This window comes from Apium graveolens, chromosome 11 (genome assembly GCF_009905375.1).
Source record: "Apium graveolens cultivar Ventura chromosome 11, ASM990537v1, whole genome shotgun sequence".
Taxonomy (NCBI): Eukaryota; Viridiplantae; Streptophyta; class Magnoliopsida; order Apiales; family Apiaceae; genus Apium; species Apium graveolens.
Window position 1 is genome coordinate 180,810,845 of NC_133657.1, and position 22,393 is coordinate 180,833,237.

Genomic DNA, 22,393 nt, shown 5'->3' on the forward strand with positions numbered 1-22,393 from the left:
ATATAAAAACATAAATTTGAATAACAAAAATATTAAATAAACACAGTCATTAGTACATTATTTTGTTAATTATTAATGATGACTTGTCAATTTTTCATTTTAAATGTCCAGTGCGCATTCTTGAAATAAAAAATATTACATGTATATGATATACATAGTAAAATGAACATAAAGAATTTAGTCTACGTTTTAGAAAGTTTTAGCATACTTTGGTAAATATTAAATAGTACACGGAAATAACAATAATAAGTGCTCGACTTTTTCTTTTAAATAAAGAGCTCAATTTTTTGGTGCAGTTTTGTCATTATTTTCTACAATATTAACAAAACTAAAAATTTAGAATAAAATATAATGTATAAAAATTTGCATTAATATTTGATAAACCAAGGGGAAGATCTTACTTGAACTTGAAATATGCACTTTTTTAATAATATACTTGTATTAATATAAACTGCATCACATTATGCATGCTAAAACCTAGAGTAGTTAACCACTCCACATGCAATAAGTAACTTGCTCTAACAAATGTGCTAGTATTGGCATTTAGTACCAAACACAACTAAAACTCTCTTTAAGTGTTAGTAAAATATCTTTACAATCATTAATGACCGTGTCAAAATAAGACTTCCCTCCCTCTACAGTATTCACATCCACCATCCTTTTGCATCACACTCAAATATGCAACTGTTCGTCCTCCACATCTTAGTCCATGATATTTCCACACGAAAACCTATTATTTCAACTTTTCTTGATTACACTCTACCATAAATCACCGTGCTACGAGATCGAATAAAGCATCCGGGCTGTTCTGAATAATAAAACCCACCCCATCTGTCCATTCCTCATTTCGCATGCCGCATCAGTATTAATTTTTACCCACCCATCAGGTAGCTTGCACCATATTCTACAACACATTCTACTACATGCTTTCTTCTATGCAGATTGCTTAGCCATTTCCTCTAGCCCGGTTCCATTCTGCAACCATACTAGTAGACCTTAGCCGATTACATTCTGCAACCATACTAGCCGACCTTGACTGAATTCCAAAGTTAAAAGTATTAATAGAGTTCCAGATCTAGTTATTTCGTCTATTCCTTATGTTCGAGCACACCATTCCCACCATGCCATTTTGCACCCCCTGCCACTCCAAAACACTCTTTTTTAATAGGGTGAACAATATCATTTGGTAATACGTGGACCGTATCTACTAACCCTAACCTAGTCCACACCTGCACAAAAAAGATTCAAATAATACAAGTATAACATCCTCCATATATAGCTTGAATCATGAAAACATTGGACTGTTGTTTACACATTTTTTTCTTAAGGCATCAGCAGTATAAAGAACTCGACGACATGAACGGTGAAGAAAAATTATAATCTTGTCTGGTAACTTAAGTCCTCGTAGCTTCTTCCAGAACAGTTTCTCTGGGAATTCTAACTCCCCTCGCAAATGCCTGTAGGGGTCCTTATCTATAAACTGCCCCTTATCATTCGAAAAACAAGAACCACGAGTCTTCTTTATTACTCATTAATATAGGAATTTGCTTTATTAATTCACAATCACGCTTATTGCATATTGTTAGTATCTATGCCCTAGAGACAACACTATAATGTTTTAGTTTAAAACATTTGAATTATTAATATTTATGTTAGATCACTTATTTCCTTTATAATTTATTATGTTTTAATTTACTGTGATATATATGTTAGATTAATAAAATATCCTTGGAATATATTATAAATTCTATATCTCTAAGTACGTAACTTAAAAATGAGATTATGAAAATAGTATCAATATTCCTAAAGCACCCTAGCCGAGTATTATTAAGGGTCAATAATAATGCATTAAGACTGGTGTGTTTGTTGACTGATGATCACACCTCATTGATTATAGGTATAGTGATACTAATGTAAAAAATACTGGATAGGCCAACTGTGAGATTTTACATGTCTGTTGTGTCATAAGTAATTCTCACTGTGATAATGATGTAATGGTCCTTAGATTTGAAATCATTATATTTTTATACGAGAATTATTGTACTTTGATTACATTAAAAGTTACCTTTGACCTAGTAATGATAGAAGTGTATTTCGGGTATATTATGAATTGTATGAGAAATATGAATGATCTAGAAATGATTTAACCCTCCTAATTTTACAAGTGATATTATTGGCCTCTTGTGTAACCTAGACTATAAAATGTGTGGGCACGCTCAAATATTGATTTGATGTGATAGTCTACTTATTGATCAACAAAACCTAGATTAAACTATGATGAGGATGACACATTACATGCTTTAGTTTAATCTATAATATGTGGTTGAAATGATTATATTATATTATTCATTATTCACGAAACACTACTAGCAAAGGGTCAATAGACATCACCCTTTTAACATCAGTTGGAAATATAACCGATGTAAAAAATAACTTTTACATCGGTTATTTTCAAACTGATGTTAAATATATGTTTTTACATCATATTTTTAATTAATCGTTGTCTAACAATATTTTTTTTAAAATAAAAAAATAACTTTCGCATCAGTTGTGTTTAAACTGATGTTAAAATACTAACTTTCACATCAGTTGTTTTCTTACCGATGTCAATGAGAAGATTGAAAAGAATCTTTATTCCAAGCCACGATTTGTTCTGGTATGTTTGATTAGTCCAATTGTTTTCACTTGTTTGATTTGATTGTATGAGCTTCAATTGTAGAATTGATGTTGTTTGTTACTCGAATGCAGCACTCCGGATTATATTACTCCCAATGAGGCTCGGATTACCAACCTTTAAATTGCAATGATGTGCTTTTATAATATAAGTTTAATTAATTATTTTTCAAGTGACTCGCAATTATACCGATTGTGTATTTATTTTTGTTGCAGGAAGATATGTGTCTGTGAGTGAGGACTCAGGTAGTTCAAGTGTGAGCGATGATGGTAAGAATTGGATTCCGGTGGTTCCATTGGTTGCATTACCTAAAGGAGAGAGGAGAGTGATTATACATAATGATGAGAGTATATTGTTGTTGTGGTATAAAGATTAGGTCCTGGTTATTAAGAATAGATCACCTGCTGAGAGTGCTTATACTCAAGGCCTCCTCAACGCTAAGCTCACTCAGGTAACCAAACCCTTTTACCTCCTACCATACTAGTTTTTTTTTAAATTTAAGTTTTAGGGTTTCAGATTTTGTTTTTTCCGTTAATGCGTTATATACTTATAATAAACAGTCCCTTTGGGACATACTACAACTTAATCGAGTCATGCTTGTGTTATTTTCGGGTTTTATCTATAAACCCTTAATCTATATATAACTTTGTGTCTCTGTCGATATCAAGGCGGATTTTGGTCTATCATTTATGTAATGTCATCCCTAATCCTGATGCTAAGATTACTAATGTGGCCTTGTTGATAAATTCATTCTGAATGACTGCATGACAACATGAGTTTTTACATTTTAGGTGTTAGTTTTTTCAAGTTGGTTGATATTGAAAAATGTGACTTGCATAACGCTACATCATATATCTAGTCTAAAATATAATCGATATCTAGTTCCAACTCACAATCATAAATTCATTTGATGAAGTTGTAGTTTATGTTACCGATCTGTACTTTATTGTAAGTACCATTTTCTGTAATTTTAGCATATACTTGGCAGAGTTGATAAGAATTTGTTTTGGACTCTTTAAGGTACTGTTTTCTGTTTGACTTTGTCCAGTGTAGCACTAGATTTTGTATGTAACTACATCATTGTATTTGTAAAAAACATTTGGATATGTTTACCCGTATGATTACCATCTTTGTTTTCTGGGGACTAAATTAATTTTTTAGCATGACACAACACTTAAATTTGTTTTATTAATTTACATACACTTTTTAAGTAGAATTTGATGATTTGTGCTTTTTTCCCCGGGATGGCTGAATTGTTTGCACCAAGTGAGAACCTTATATGTATACCCCGTGAAAACTAATGGTGACAACATTTACATTAGCTTGGGAGGAGGATCCAACTCGGATGCATCTGCATAGATTATTTTTAGTGGCAGAGCACAATTTGGTGCTACGGCTACTAATGTTAATGTCGAAGAGGTAAGAAAGCTCTCATATCAAGTCCTTTTTCTCAAGAATCCAAGGTTGAGTTTTATGTTAGAAAAATGAAGTAGTAAAAAAGTCTATTTGTTGGCATTATGAAGACCGGTTTAAATGCTTTGATCACTGCAATCCTAGTCTTCACATAAATAATCTAAGAACGGGGTACCATAGGAGTCTTTGGTTTAGTCTTCAACAATGTCTCATTCCTTGTTCTATTCCACTTCATTAAAGTTGTAAAAAAGTCTTGCTATTTAATTGTCCCCGGAATTCAAAACCCTTTAGGTTTCACAATTTTTAAGCCGATAACAAGTAGATTATACACACAGACACACACTTAAATATATACACAAAAAATATGTAAATTGTGCTTCAAGATCAAAGTATACAATTATCAGCCTCTAAGAGTTGCACTTGTTTTGGGTCAAACTGGTGTTGGGAAAACAAAGCTGGCTAAGGCTCTTGCAGAACAGTTGTTTGACGATGATAAACTTTTGATCATGATTGATATGTCTGAGTATATGGAGCAACACTCTGTTTCTCGATTAATTGTTCCTTAAATATCAGGAAGTTTATGAGACCAACAAGTTTTACATATCTTCTTTCGAGTTAGTGTTATATTTTTTTATCTCTCTTCTCAACTAGATATAAATATATTAAATTTCTTTGTATGAGGTGATTTTACTATATTTGGCAGGATGAAACCAATATAAGAGCATCACATGATGGTGGATCAAAGTAATCATGAGTACATTATGCCATGTTTTGGTATATACCAGATGCAATAGGCTCGATAATGTAGTAGTTAAGAAAATTATGTTTTTGATTTTCTGGTTGTACACTAAAATCCTTTGGATTGATTTTATAATGTTAACTAATATTTTGATAATTTTAATACAATAACATTGGTTGGTTTTTATTTTTGGCAGTTTTTGGTATGTACATGATTAGATATGTAAATATTTTACATCAATTTGTATAACTGTAAACAATGTCCAAAATGCCTATTTACATCACAAATTTATTAAAAAAACGATATAAAAAGGCCATTCTCTAGACCCTTGAAGACATAAGTTTTAAGATAATAGACACCTATTTTCAGTTGATGTTTATTAATAAGGCATCGTCTAAAATTGATGTGTATATATATATTAGACATCATTATTTTCAAGGAACTGATATTTGCGGTAATTTTTGCAACTGTTTTGAGTTTATGTGAAAAACCATTAAACTGATGTCTGGGGTGATATTTCACATCGGTTTTGGACCGATGTGAAAAAAGTACTTTTCTCTGTACCAGCATAAACATCGGTTTTGAACAAAATAGACATCAATTCAGAACTGAAATCTATTGACCTTTTTCTAATAGTGAAAGGTTTAATAGATTACGAATTTAATTATTATTAATTCGGTAGCACTAATGTATTACCAATATTTAGTAAATATAAATAGCCTTTACCGTATTTTATATTGTGCAGATAATCACTTACAAACAGTAAAAATATATAATTTTCAGAGAAAAATCATAATATTCATAGTGTTCTTGAAAATAAAACCTAAGTTTGAAGGTGTTATTGATATCGGATTTCGGAGTTCAATTAACCAAAATGAAGGTCTTGAAGAATACTTTCAAAATCTGTAAAACATACTACTGCAGAATCAAAAGGTATTCTTCTACAATTTTATTTAATATCAAATTATTTGGGTTTAATTATGAATATTTGATTTTTATTTTGTTTGTGTGATTTGTTGCTTTCATGTTTTAGATAATTTGATTATGGTCATTTTGGTATGTCATAATAGTCATTTGGAGTTCAATAACATGTCCAAAAGTGGGTTTCATTTTCGAATTAAGAAATTAGGGTTCATAATTCGTATGAATATTTTCAATTGAAATTAGGGGTTTTTGATCTAGGGGTTATTTGAATGATTGATTGGTACCAACGTGTCGAGCTTGAAAAGAAAAATCGATTGATGGTGGTTTCATGAACAAACGATACTGGAGTAGGGCTGACCAGAGCAACGAAGAACTCGACGTCCGGCGAGTTTTCTTCGAGTTTTTTCGGCCAACTCAGGGGTTATTAACTCGATTTGATTACATGGTTGTATTCCTGGTGAGTAGTAGATGTGATTTGGAGGTGATGGTGGTGTGACTATTGTTACGCCCTCCAAATTCGGGGTCTAGATTTGGGGGTCACTAACTACTAAACTATGAAATAATATACATATCGGAATTAAATACTATTTATGCTCCTGCATGCAAAATGATCGAGCACCTGTTATAATATAAAATAGACACTAAAACAAACCATTAGTTATTACAAGTACAAACCTGATTAGGATAACCTCTACATGAAGTTATGCTAATCCTCAAAAGTCTAATAAGTTTTATAAACCAGTTCATTGTTATTATTATACTACAAACTAATATCAAAACTACAATAACTCCCAGTTCCTACCTGCTGTTGCTGGGGCACCTGAAACCTAAAGATCCGAGGATGCACTAAAGGCACCCTCTTCCTAGCAGTTTGTAACAAACGAGGCATCTTAAGCCCTCTTTGAAAGATCAACACAATTAAAAACAAGTATGAGCTATGAAATGCTCAATAAATAGTATAAATATATGCTTGAAAAGATAACAACATTATTATGGTGATAAAAAAAGAACAACAGATAATCAATGATATCTGAATAATAAATGAAGCTAACAATAAGCTTATAAAATAGTAAGCAATAAGTTTTAGATTAAGAATCAAAATATTTCGGCGGATGCACTATCACACGCTGATCAGCCACTGTGACAGAGCTGGATCACAATTCATAGAATTCAGATCCCAAACACGAGTACTCAAAAAGCTACATATTGGCCTCAACCGATATGTACTTAAATAAAAAGTCATACTGTGGCCAAGGACAAAATTGTATTAGCATATTTTAGTTAACACAAAGCCCTAATATTGGACCGTCCGCCCAGGTCACTTATGCATGTTCCAATAAAAATATTTTTCCATAATAAAGGAATCAAATCAATCTATATCCTATCATAATCTACTCCCCATTTCACATGGTCCGGAGTAATCTCAACGACTGATGGCGAAATAACTAGTAAGATTAGTTATTCGCTAAATATCAATATCAAGGTCCACTATATTGAGTAAAATGGGATAGCATGGTGATTCATTATCTATCAGGATGAAAATAATATTCTAGTAGAATAATTACTAGAATTATTTGTCTCAAACAATCTATGAGTATTTGAAAGTACAGTATCAAAAAGATTTACCTAACAACAATATCAATCTCAAATATATAACATTTGTCTATTCTGAAATTGAAATAGGACAGAGGTACTTTCCTGGTATGCAAAGACTGAACAAAATATTTATAACCCTGTATGCCCTCCTGAAATTGATTCTATAAATCAAACACATTTGCTTAATAAACCACACAAACTCGAATGACGTCTATACGTCTCAACGTCTACCAGATCATTTATCTAATCATGGCACCGAAAGCTATAAATAGATAGCATGTATATCACATAACACGTAATAATATTATTTACATAACATATAAGTTAGATCGTTAAAAGATAGGTCTCAGTGTTTTTAAAACTGAAATCGGGTCAAAATAGGGATTTTTCGATAAGTATTCGACTTAGAATGACTCGTAAAATAAACGACCCTTCGATACAAGAGGATTTGGGTCTCGAAAGTATTTTTAATGGAAGCGGAATATATTTCTGAGTCTAGACGGGTTTGTTTCGTATTAGACGAATGAACCGTGTATTTATTATGATTAAAATAAGAATAAATCAATTAATAATAATATTAATTGATTTTTAAATACTCAAAAATATTTTTAAAAGCTCAAAATAATTTTTAGGAATTATTTTGTCTTAATTATGAATAATTATACTTTATTTATCGATTTATAAATAAAAATTAATTGATTAAATGAATTAATCAATTAATTAAATCCTAAATAATTTATTAAAATAAAATATAAATAATTAAAACAAATCTGTATATTTGCAAATAATAAAATAAAATAAGTTTTGGAATTTAAAATAATTCAGTTAATTATCAGTTACTAATTAGCATGTTCTTAACAAAAATAAACCCAGTTAATTATCAGTTACTAAGTTTTGGAATTTAAAATAAATTGGTTGATTTGATAGGGGTGTTCTTAACAAAAATAATTCTAAACTTAAAAAATATTTTAATAACAAATAATATTATAATACTAACCATGAGTTAATACTAAACCCAGTTACTAATTAGAATGTTTGAATTTTATTTTAAAACTTTAAATTTTAGAAATAGTTGAAAACAACTAATATAATATAATACTAACCTATATTTAAACTAAAATTTACAAAATTTGTAGTTAAGAAAATAACTAAAGAAAAAATTAATAAGCACAAAAGTTTTAATAATTTTAAAACTTTGGGAACATAATGAAAAAAGTTGAGTTAATATATTGCAACCTTATGACAGCCCACATTCATAATGTAAATATTTGTTTTTGGTAAGATTTGAACTTGAGAACTTATATGTATCTTTATAAATTCGAACCTGAGAATTTATTTTAGTATTTGAGAAGCTAACAGGCTCTGATTATTTGATGAAGAAAATCCGACGATCCTCATGGAATGGGCTAACCGAAATGAGGTTAACCAACTACAAATTATACCTCATTCTTCTTATTATAGTATAGTATAAAGTATTGATATGTCTAAATTTGGAGACTCCAACCATCTAAAACCCCCTTAGCTAAAAATATAGCCAACCTTCTCGTATTGGCTAAACTTTTGTCAATCTTTAGAAAGCTGTAGCAAATCTCTAAGCATAAATTTAACATTATAACGGTCCCTAGTAGAGCAGCTCAATTACAGGTTCAGTAAATTTTACATAATCATCATTTTATATTATTTTAGATACCATTTTAGCTAATACTGGATGGTCTAATGTGGTATAAAAAAATGTTTAAATTATGTATACAGATTTAAAAAGGTTGTATATTTTAAAATAAAGCATAAAAGTAATTCTAAACATAATTAATATAAACTAAAATTTCTCTTAACATTATAATCAAATTTTCTAATTTGTCAAATATAACTTTAGAAAAATCTATAAGATTCTCCAAATTTAATGGTAATCTCTTAAATAATGGTTGGTATTACTATATATATATATGATCAAATATGAACCTACCTTAAAATAATACTAAAAACACCCTTATTTAGCAGTATCCACCCGCCTCACTTTTAATTCTCAGTATTGAATCCCCTTATTCTTCCTTCAAAATCGCACACTTAACTTATCTCATTACAATACACCATATAAGGCCTATCGCAATGCCGCGGCCCCTTGAAGAATGTTACGTGATATGTTACCCTACATATGGTACTCATGAGCTAATCTAACATTGTGGGTTTTTTATCTGAGGAAACCCGAACCCGCTACCATTCAGGTACGCACTGTGTAAACCACGGGCTCACGCAATATTCTGTAAATCACGTGAACCAAGATAAATCGCATTTAAGTGACAGACTCTCGCTCAACAGGCATAATCATAAACTATCCTCCTGTGTGATTCGAATTTGTGACCAAAAGGATTGTTATCTCCTGTTTAACTAAACCAACCATTGCGTATGGTTTTGTGTTACCATAGCCAAAAACTTGATGTTGTATTAGGTAGAAAGTGTTGCACCTTGGAACATTTTTGTCAAAGTGTTACCTTAGAGTATTGAAACATAATTATAATATTTTTAAGATTAAATATTAATTTTAATTCATTTTTCAACAATCTAAGCTCATATACTAATACAAATTTAATAAATGAGATATATGATACACGAATATCTTTATAACAAAATTTAAAAAAATATAATATACAAATTTATATAAAATATTAAAATATATAAAAATTGTATAATAATTTGAATATTAATTATTACATAATTATTGCTCTTTGGGCATGAATATATATCCAAATTATGGGCCTAGTAATTTGTAGAGAGGGGGAAATTTTGGGAAAAGGCCACCCAAATCTTTTTAGAAAAATTGAAAATTTCGGCAAGTCAAACTAGTCCGCCTCTCATTCTATCTCAACAGACACTCTGTGGTTACCCATCTTGCTCAGCACTGTCTCTATCTACCACTCTCTCCTTACTCTCTCTCATATATCCAAATTTTGATCAATATGACACCTACACATTTTAGTATTTTTGGTATCTCCAATTGAAAAAACGACTAAGAGTACACTCTAAATTTTATATCCACAAATTTAAGAATGTCCATCTTACATTAGTCTTTCTAACATGACCCACATAATATTGTATGAAACAACAGGCAAATATATATTATCAAAGTAGGCAAAAATATAACAATATTTTTGATAAATAAAACTAGCCCATGCCTTGCAGGGATAATAAAGGTAGTTTAATTTAATGAACCACATACTTCATATTAATAAAACATTTTTAAATTTTTTCAGTTTCATTTAGATTACATTTATATTCTCCTCACTTTGGAATCTATGTCAAATGCTCAAATCTAAGTTTCCAAATGATACCTAAATATAGGCTAGTGTCCATACTTCTTTCTTTTGATTTTATTATGAAATATTTGTATGTTATGTTAAATTTAAATTATCATTAGAATCTCGGTAATCACATATTATTCAAGTTTTTTAATATTTTCTACAACATATTTTATTACAGATAAAAAATTACATATTAAAATTAAAAATAATAAGATGAAAAATATAAAATTTACTCACCAAAGTATATGATAATAAAACTACACTATTATAACAACTTCCTAACAAATTGTAACATATTTTATAAATTGAGACATGTATATATATAAATATATATATATAGGACGAGACTCAACTTACAATCAATCATTAAAATATAACTATGGAATCATTACAATAAAAGGCAAATTCATATACAAAATTCTAAATTCTAAACTTCACATATATACATGTCTTTTGTATTATGTATGCTTAAAAATGTTTTTAAAATATAATTATAAAATTATGCTAAAGTAAAAGAAGTAAAAGCAGTTTTTACTAAATTGGTTTTCAGATTTTTATAATCATACTAAAGTAAGGAACGGATAAATATTGTTTGAATTTTGGGGGAAAATGTGGTGAGAGTAAGTCTCTTCACACTTGCTCTTCTTTTTATGTCTCTTCACACTTGACCATCATTATGACCAACCCTCGTAAAGCCTCCCATTTTCATGTACTCTTCCACATTTTGATCCTGTTCCAATGCATTATCAATCCCCAGCACCAGGCAGGGATGACACTGGATGCTGATCACCTTCAGACTCAGGAAAGCTGTTCAGAATTATAAAAACTAGCGCTACCTAGTTGTAGAAGCCTAAGTTAATCTTTAATGCTATCAACACATCTGTCACTAATAGTGTTGCACATCTCCTCCGGGCACCTAGTGGGGATACAGTTGTCACAGTACAGATGAAAGCCCAGACACAATCTTTCATAGATATCTTTTAGCTGAGTCAACCAGTTCCTTTTTGAACATTTATAAATATCCACAACTGAATCTATTCTAGTTGCTTTTGATTTTCAAACGCTAGCAAATATGCTTTCAATATGATGTGTTAGTGTGCTTCACTCAATTGTTGAATGATCTTGCTAGCATATACACTTAATTAGTTGACAGACACATCAACCAAATTTCATATAAAATCAATTCATTCAGATTCATGGTCAATTTTTAAAGGTGTAAAAGGAAAGAGGAATTAGTTAAATTAAAGAGACAACAATCAAAATAAACTTTTTCTACTAGTTTTTGGTACTAAAAGAAAAGACAAAATATTCTCATCAGATACTCCTAATAAGAGAGAACTACTACTAATAAGAGACAACAATCAAAATAAACTTTCTTGTACTAGTTCTTTGGCATCATCAGATATTTTTCCATGGGATGGAATGCTTTTCGGCATAAGGCGGATCACATTTGCCATCGGCATGAACGGATCTGGGTCATTGACGATGCATTCTTTATCTCCAGCTGCTGGATTATTGTCAATCCAGGTACTTATCATCCCTGTTGAAAGGTATACAAATAGTTATATAGCATATAAATACAGATACTCTGCGAAATTCACACATAAAAACTGGAGTACATATCAGTTTTCCAATACTAGTGTGCGCTTTTACTTCAACAAAATCACGAAGATAAACCAAAGAACCCATAGAATTTGCATACTATAGTTTTCTATTATCTTATTTTACTTATATTTAGAATTACCCTCATTGAAATGGGTTGTTAATTTTAGTTGTATGTTGGGAAATTGGATGCAAAAAAAAAACTTATCAACATATTGTTAGGTGTTCTGATAAAATTCTAACAAAATCACAAAAAAAATTGTATATGCATGTGTTGTGCATTATTTTTTAATAAGTATAATAGGCAATATATATCTATAGTTTGAAAACCGTGATAGATTTGGATTTGAATGGGTAAATGTGTGTGTTGTCATCAACCATATCTCTTCTTAGTCATAGTTAGAATTGGAACTGAAGAAAGGCCTAATTAAAACTATTGATTTGTAACTATAGATCAAACAGAGACATGAAAGTAAAAAAGATGCTTTGCAATTGCATGGTGAAGTACCATAGCTACTTATTTAATGAGAGAAATGCAGCTCACATCTAAATAAATTTAGTGAAGACTCTAAACAATGGGATTACTCACACAAACACACACACTTGTCAATTATCATCTAAGTATGCAAGAACAGATACACAGACTAAGCACAACTCTTGTTGATAGTTTGATACGTGATAATAATAAAAGAGTACAGGTACAAGATATTAAAAGAAAGCAAATAACCACCTGGCTACAAATTAGCTCAACGATCCTATATTATCTCTACTACCCCATTTATTTCTCAAGACTCCTAAACACACTCTACCACCAAGGACTAATTCCAAAACAGAAAATAACATTGACTTATTTCAAAAGCAACAGTTTAGATTATTTTCTTACATACTCCCCCATAATCTAAACTGCCATCTGCAAATCCTTTAAACCAAGCAATTCTCGCATTCGTTCTAACTTAGCAGTAGTCATTGCCTTTGTTAACACGTCTGCACGCTGCTCTCCGGTACTGATGTGTTTTACAACAATAACACCCTTCTCAATACATTCACGGATAAAATGAAACCGGATGTCAATGTGCTTGCTACCCCCATGAAACACTGGGTTCTTTACCAAATCAATAGCTGACTTCTTATCAATATAAATGACAACTAGACTAGGCTTCACACTTATAATTTGACTGAGTAAGTTCCTTAACCAGACACCTTGACACGCTGCAATAGTGGCAGCCATGAAGTCAGCTTCAGATGATGAAAGAGCCACAAATATTTGCTTTTGCGAAACCCAAGTAATCAGGCTCTCGTTCAAGTAGAACGCAATGCCTCCCGTGCTCTTCCTAGCCTCCACATTACCTGCTAAATCACTGTCCGAGTAACCACTCAGCAAGTAGTCACCTGATCCCTTTGGGTAGATCAATCCAAACTCCACAGTCCCCTTGACATATCGAATGATCCGTTTTACTGCATTCATGTGCATCACTGTTGGTCGTTCCATATAACGACTGACAATACCTATTGAATGCGCGATATCAGGACGAGTATGTACCAAATATCTCAGGCCACCAACAAGACTTTTAAACTTTGTTGGATTCACTGCTTTTCCATTTCATCTTTATGCATTTGAATCTTGGGTTCCATCGGATATCTCACAGAATTACACTCCTCGAGCCCAGCTTTTACCAACAGACTCCTTAAATATGCAGCTTGTTTTTTCTTTACATATCCACTTTTTTGACTCACTTCAATAACCAGGTAATAAGACAGTAGCCCAAGGTCACTCATTCCGAACTCTTTAGCCATTTGCCTTTTGAACGCCTTTATATTTTCAATACTCATCCCTGTACTAATAAATCATCAACATATACTCTTACGATCAATACTTCTTCTCCCTCCTGTTTCAGATATACGGCATGCTCATAGGGACACTTTGTAAAACCCAATTATTCCAGACACTTCCTCATCTTAGCGTACCAGGCATGTGGTGCCTGTTTCAACCCATACAATGCCTTTGACAGTTTGTAGACCATATGCTCTTTTCCCTCTATCACAAACCCATCAGGTTGAGCTACATAAACTGTTTCCTCTAAGTCACCATTTAGAAACACAGAATTGACATCTAAATGATGTACTTGCCAGTCATTTTTAGCTGCCTGGGCTAATAACAACCTAACTGTCTCAAGCCGTATGACTGGTGCAAACACTTCTTCGTAATATATTCCTTGCGGTTGGACATATCCCTTTGCCATGAGCCTAGCTTTGTGCTTAGTGACATGTCTGGTTGCATCTCGCTTTACTTTATAAACCCACTTTAGACCTATGGCTTTGTGTCCTTTTGGCAATTCAGTTAGCTCCCAAGTCTCATTTTTCTCTATAGATTCGATTTCAGCCTTCATTGCCTTCTTCCAAACTCCTTCCGTCGTAGCTTGATTATAATTAAGTGGCTCATCCACAGCTCCCAACATCAATTCTTCCTCTATCTCCACTTCTTCCGATTCATCGTATACCTCGCTCAACAAACCGAACTTCATTGGCCTCTCATCATACATGTCAGATTGCACAGATTGAATAGATTGTTCCGAGCTCACACTCCTCTCACCTTCTTCAGTTTCTTGCGTACCAGAAGTATCAGTGCTGGTGCCTGAGCTACAAACTGGTAACATTGGTTCAGTGTCATGATGAGTATCGGCTTCCATTTCACCACTTGAATCAAACATGACAAAGCCCCCTTCCATCTTGTTCTGTTGTTCAGAATTTTCTTCCCTTTCCCAAGTCTTTTGTTCATCAAATACTACATCCCTACTCACCAAAATTTTGTTCACAACTGGGTCATACAAGTGACAGGCCTTGGAACCAGGTTGTTAGTCCCTTAACAATATAGCAAGAATTACAGAAGGGGGGTTGAATGGAATTCGTGAACCTTTTTCTTGAAATAAAAATGTTCAACTCGAATATAGATATAAATGTGTTGATTAGCACAATGCGGAATAGAAACTTAATTGAATCAAAATATAAGTAATTAAAAACAAGAGTCTTTAAAAACTTTCTGGTGGATTTAAACAATTCCACCTGAGATATATATTGTATATCGAGAGGACTCTGTGTGCAAGAATGATCACAGCTGCTTACAAATTGAACTACTGAGAATACAGGGAAATGCTAAGGATTCCGCTTACTAAGATTTCTCTGTTTTTCTTTTGTATCACAGCTTAGTGTTTTTATTTTCTATGTTCTTGGTTTATATATTACCAAGATTACAAAGTCAAAAAGACCGAATAAATATAAAAACTATTAGTCTTAAGCTTTTCTACTTTTTGTCCTCTTTTACCCATTCAATGGGCTTCCACAGTAGATTTATGTACATCTCGACGGATGTGCTCAGTTTTTACTGTTCAACTGCTGTTTGAATTCTTTATATGATCATCAGTTGGACTTTATGAGTATCCGTTATATATATGATCATCCGTCGACTTTCTGTACATCCATTGATGGCTTCACTGATTATCTATCGACTAATATATTAAACATCCGTTGATAGTCATTTGATCATCCGTCGCTGGCTTTGTTAATCATCCGCCGGTAGCTATTTTGGCACTTGACTTCATTTCACTTATGCAGAATTATAAGACATCATTTATATACAGTTAATCAACCTATTCTGCATATCTAGTTAAAGTCAACATGACTTATAGACTACTACAGAATCTATACAAAGATGTATACAGAACTGTGCTACTGACTCATTATTACATAAGCTACTCACTCGATGGATAATAAGTTAACATCCGTCGGGACTGTAATGAGTTATCTGTTGGGACTATAATTCTTATCCTTCGAGTGCTACATTATTTCACTAAGTAAAATCTACTTAGATGTTTTGTTTATGAAATCATCAAGTACACAACATATGCACAACAATCTCCCCCAATTTATGTCTACTGGAATTATAGCCATAAATTAAGAGATACTTGATGATAACAAAACATCCTTAACACACAGCTTTAAAGATAAGTAGATAGTACTGAAAGTGCTTCAAATAATCAAAATGTACAAAGTTTGGCTCACAGTCATTTTAAGATGCTCCTCTAGCCTGAGCAGATTTTTCTAGTTTCTTGAAGATCTGGATCTTCTTCCAAGCTTCCTGTTATTTTCATCAATCTGATTTTGGAGCTGCCCGTGGAATTCCAGTTCATCAGATTCTGAGAGATCTAGCTTTTCTTGCATTTCCAAGAGAGTCTCATTGCTAGAGATACTCAATTGGTCCTCTAACCTGAAGAATCTTCTCACACCTTTGTCATCTATGAAATCCATCAGCCAGTAGGGCCTTAGATGCACTCTTCTTCCTGTGTTTGGGATGATTCGAGTCTTTGGGAGTGCATCTTTAGCTCTAATACTCCTTAGTTCTTCAATCTTCTTCAATACTAGTCTTCTTGTAGTTACATTGAACCCAAAGTTCTTCTTGAAGGATGAATAAACTTTAATCAGTACAGCTTGGCTTTCTTGAAGAATTCTGTGAAGTGGCCACACAATCTCCTTGCCTCCTTTGTACTTGAACACTAACCATTCAGGTAGGTTCTTGTATGCATCAATTCCCCTCATTTCATCTAGTTCATCTAGATAGAGGTTTAGATCAGAAAGTTCCTTGATGTCACACAAGTACAAGTAGTCTCCCCTGTTGACTTCGGGTTGAACTTTAACTATTGATTTGGATCTGAGAGGTGACTGCTTCACTTTCTTGACTGCCCTTGACTTTGTCCTTTTTTGCTTACTAAGGATGGGTAAACTGAAGTCAGGAATTGGTATCTTATCCCACTCTATTGGCTCATCCATGGGCACAATAGGTTCACCATGAATATTCCTGTAGGGATCCACCACCCTTATATCTTCAAATACCACAGAGGGCTTTGATGCTAGAGTTGTAGCTGGTGTGGGTACCTTAGTAAATTGATCTTCCAATTCTTTGTCAACAATATCCAGTTTCCTTTCTGTTCTTCTAGCCAATTCTTTCTTTCTTGGAGATTTCTTCTATTCTTCAATTTTTCTTCTTTGATTCAGCAGCTTCAGATGGTTGAGAGGGAATTTGTTGAGATGAATTCACAGCCTGTAGCTTGGCCAAGATAGCAATCTGCTCTTTCTTTTATTTAGACTTCTTTGCATCTAGAGCAGCTTGCTTTTTTTCCTGCTTTAATCTGGCTTTTTCTTCTCTCTTTGCTTGAGCAAATTGTGGATGTCCAGCTGCCACACAAATTTCCTTTCCATTTCTGAATATCTTAGCAATTCTTCTTTTTGAAGCTGAATCAGCCGGATCTTTATAGAAGACAATTGTTCTTCACAAAAGCTTCTTCTCATCAGGCTTGGGTGTTTCATACACAGTGTCCAAGGGGTTCTTCAAGGATGATTTTGGATAGTTTGCCCTTGGTTTAAGAATTATTTCAGCCTTTGTACACTTGATGCAGGAAGATTGTCCTCTTTCCAGATAATTCATGCTCATCTCATTCACACTGATTTGCTTGACTTGAGAGTGATGGGTGGATGACTTAACTGGCTACTTGACAAGTTCAAACTTTTTCTGTATCTCCTCATCAATCTTATCCCAGTTGATCAAACTCAACTTTCCTTTTTCAGCAACTTTCAAATTTGTTGCTGCTGCTTTAATAAGATCTATACCATCTGCAACTGGTGGCTTGGAGACAGTAATTGAAAGTACAATTACTTTGCTGATTTGAACTTGAAGTTTTTCCCCCTCACTTGGTCCTTTCTTCCCCTTACTTGATTCTCTCTCCCCCTTTTTGTTATCATCAAGTTGGGGAGTTAGGTCTTGTGCTTTAGCCAGTTGCATGAGAGGATTTTTCTGAGACTGTTGATTTTGAAGAAGGGTGGCCACTGAATTCTCAATAACTTGAACTCTATCTTCCAGCTTGGCCAGCTTCTTTTCAGAATCTGATTCTCTCCTCAGTCTCAGTAATAGATCCTGCATGGTACCATATGGCATGACTGAATCTAGCTTCTCAGAATTGTAGTTCTTCAAGTCAGCTATATCCTTTTTGAGTTCATCCACACTCAGATTTTGTCTTAATTGTTGTATCTTCATGAGATGTAGAGATTCTAGGTGAGCTTAAAGAATAGCCTTGGTACCAGCATCCGAAGTTTCCTGAAGGGCCTTTTGAATAGCCATAACCTGCTTAACCAAAGATACACCAAATTGTCCTGGTGTAGATTCCTTTGTCCATGCCCATTCAGGCAAATTTGGAACAGAACTTGGGCCTTCATCTCCCCCTAAGTTCATGCTTCCATCCAAAGAAACAGAGTCATCATCATTAGAATTTACTTCAAATTCTTCAGATGGCTCACCAGCTTGAGAAGACATCCTATTGACAGCAGCTTTATCTCTCTGAAGAGATTCTGAAGTGTGTACTAAGTTTAAAGTCTGTTATGCCTCTACATTGCCCTGAGCAGCCAACAGTTGATAGGCTGACACAGGGTGAGTAAAAGTATCAGCATCCAAGGAAATGTTATCAATTACAGCTTTGTAATGTTGCTGAAATTGTCTTTCCTTTTCAGCATCATCCACAATCATTGACTCACTAGCAATGGCTGGATCCACCCTTATAGCTTCTATACCTGCTTTTCTCTCATAATCTCTCTTTTGTTGTATCAGGGTCTCACCCTGGCTCCCCACCCTCAAACCCTCACCTTCACCTACTAAGGTGGGACTCCTCTCACTCATTTTTGCCAATCCTGAATAAATGGATTGCTGATTTTCACTCTTTTCCTCTCCTTTTGCCTGGGAGCAACCCAGCCTCTCACTCAATACACTCTCCTCTCTCAGTCCTAAGAGTGACTGTACAACCACTAAATCTTCTACACTTGAAATGGTTGAAGTTTGAAGTTGTGCAGAGATACTCGACGGATAAGTGATATCCGTCGAGTGAGTGGTAATGCTATCAGACAGATAACTGCTGTTAGGCTTATCCGTCGGTATACAATCACTACTCGACGGATGAGCAATATCCATCAAGAGAGTAGAAATAAATGAGGTGGAAAGAGAAACTATTGTTGACTCTGTGCTGATTAAAGATATTTGAGGCACATATGTCACAATAGTATCTGAAAGAATTGGTAAGTGAGCCAACAAATCATCTAAAAGATGATACTCACTTGCACTAGATTTTGGCTTCCACAACAGAGTTAAAGAAGGGGAATCAGGAATTGAAGTGTTTATCATATCCACTTCCAGAGAGTTTGTTGGTGAGTATGGTGTTTCAGATGCTTCTATTGTTAGAGATTTTGGCTGCGACTCCACATTTATTGGAGCCACATCAAACTGAATTTGAGAGAGTGCAGGGACTGTGTCTTTAGCACCAATTTGCACTGTATGGGTGCCCTGTGCATCCCCAGAGGTTTTAGATTTCTTCTTTCCTGTGTGAGTTTGGGGTGAACTTGTGTCCTTCACCCTTTTGGCCTGTGCTCTTGGCTGCGAGCTTTGTTCAATAACTGCATCCTTTTGGGAGGATGTAGCTAGGAGTGAGCTTTTATCCTTTTTGAGCACTGCAGTTTGTAGGGAAACTGCAGTGTGGCTAGGCTGGGATTCACTCAACTGTCCATCCTTATTCTTGGGGTTTCTTTGATGTTCACCCCTTCCCTCACCTGACTTTCCCTCCTTCACACTCCCCTCTTTTGCTTTTGTGGATTTTTCAACTGGTATCTTTTGAGAGATACCAGAGGGGGTTTTCTTTGATTTAGATTTGGAAATTATAGAGGGTTTGGAGGCTTTGGTAGGCAACTGTTTGGTCATTGGCACAGTTTCCATAGCTACTCCTGAAGTCAAAGAAATAGTGGAGGTTGGAATTATTTTAGTGATGGATGAACTTACCTCACTTACCTGAGGTGCCTGCATTACAGGAAAATAGAACATTGGCACATCCCTATGATGGTTGGCTCTGTTCAGATCTGCAATGAGTCTTCTCTCTTTAACCCAACAATCCAGTTTGTTGTTTGGGTTCTCAAGCACAATTTCTTGACATAGATGGTTAGCCAATAACATGAAAAATGTAGCATAATACACATTCTTTCCTCTTTTAGCTAACTCACCTAGTTTAAAACCTAACTCACACAAGACAAGGTCACTGAAATTATAAAATTTATCTGTAACTAGCATGTATAGCATATTAAGCATGGAAATATTCACTGAATCAAAATTACTGATTTTTCCAGAGAAAACTTTAGTAACCACATCACACAAGACACTCCACTCCTTCCTAAGACCCAATCTCCTAATATCACTTAGTTTAGTAGTAAGATGTGCATAGTGCATGGAATTAAGCATATTGATAATATCAGTGTCATTGTGTGGTGAAGTCACAATATTATCAGGAATTTTGAAACATGCTTTTATTACATCACTATTGATACAGAACTCATTACCTTTGATGGTTAAAGTGATGGTCTTGTCAGCAGAGTTGTAAATAGCAGTGGTCCACATCTCTTCAATAACCTCACAGAAAATTATGGGTGACTCCAGCATGGCATAATTTAGCTTGCAATTCTTCACAAAGTCCATCATCTTGTGATAGTCCTCTGATTGCTGAATACCCTTATTAACCAAAGCAATGAAGTTGTTCTTCTCATAAATGAACCCAATTTGAGACATAATCTTTACTACATGAGCCATTGTTAGAGAATGAAAACTTGAAGAGAAGAAGAATATTTGCTTGAGAGAGAATGAAATAACAGCAGTTGAATTTGAGAATGATAAAAGAAAATAATTGCTATGAAATAAGCTTTTATACTATCTCAAAAATAACTGATAAAAATAATAAAGTAAAGTAAATTAACCAATAGAAATTGCCTAAAATAGCCGTTTTAAAATAAAACTGTAAAAATTCCACCCATTATCCGTCGTGTAATGCTTACAAACTGTAAGTATACTCGATGGATAATGTTCAGGGAATTAACGGCTGAGATTTAGACAATTCGACGGATGAGGATAAACTGATATCCGTCGAGACATAAAGTATTTCAGAAAAATAATTGACTTTATTAGCAATTAGTGAATCGACGGATGACTAAACTCGATGGATAAGGGTCATCCATCGAGATGCAAATTTTGACTTAGCCAAAATTTCATCCAAGATTTAAAGATCAACTAAATTTCTGGCTCCATTAAAACTTGCAAAATAACTCAGATAAATTTAAGAGTAATTAAGCATACCTAACTCACTTACCAACCTTGAAAAGGTGGATTCGTCCGGTGGCTTGGTAAAGATATCTGCAAGTTGCTTCTCACTTGGAACAAAATGTAATTCCACAGTACCATTCATTACATGTTCCCTTATGAAATGGTACTTGATGTCTATGTGCTTTGTCCTTGAATGTTGCACTGGATTTTTAATGATGGCAATTGCACTTGTGTTATCACAGAAAATAGGAATCCTTTCAACTTGCAAACCATAGTCTAGCAATTGATTTTTCATCCATAAAATCTGTGCACAGCAACTGCCAGCAGCAATATATTCAGCTTCAGCTGTAGAAGTAGAAACTGAATTTTGCTTTTTACTGAACCAGGACACAAGCTTGTTTCCTAGAAATTGACAGGTTCCTGTTGTGCTCTTTCTATCAATTCTACAACCTGCATAATCTGCATCTGAAAATTCTCTTAATAGCTATCAGGTGACTCTAGGATCAGCCTGAAATCTAGCACATAAACATATAGCAAACATTATATCTGGTCTACTAGCTGTTAAGTACAGAAGTGAGCCAACCATTCCTCTATAACTTGAAATATCCACAGACTTTTCAGTAGTGTTTAGTTCAAGCTTAGTTGCAGTGGCCATGGAAGTTTTTTCCGATGTGCAATCCATTAGATCAAACTTCTTTAAAAGATCAAAAATATATTTAGTTTGACTAATGAATATTCCATCACTAACTTGCTTAACTTTCAAACCAAGAAAGTAAGTTGTTCTCCCATCATGCTCATTTCATACTTACTTTGCATCAATTTGGCAAACATTTTGCAAAGTTTCTCATCTGTAGAGCCAAAGATAATATCATCTACATAAATTTGAACAAGTATAACAGAGCCATTAGCATTTCTGAAAAATAAAGTTTTATCTACAGTACCTCTTGTGAAATGATTTTCCAAAAGGAACTTTGATAAAG

General features: G+C 33.7%; 1 pseudogene; it reads left to right on the plus strand.

Annotated features, from left to right (window-relative positions):
- Positions 1–22,393, plus strand: part of LOC141696220 (uncharacterized) — a 126,023-nt pseudogene that overhangs the window by 4,744 nt on the left and 98,886 nt on the right.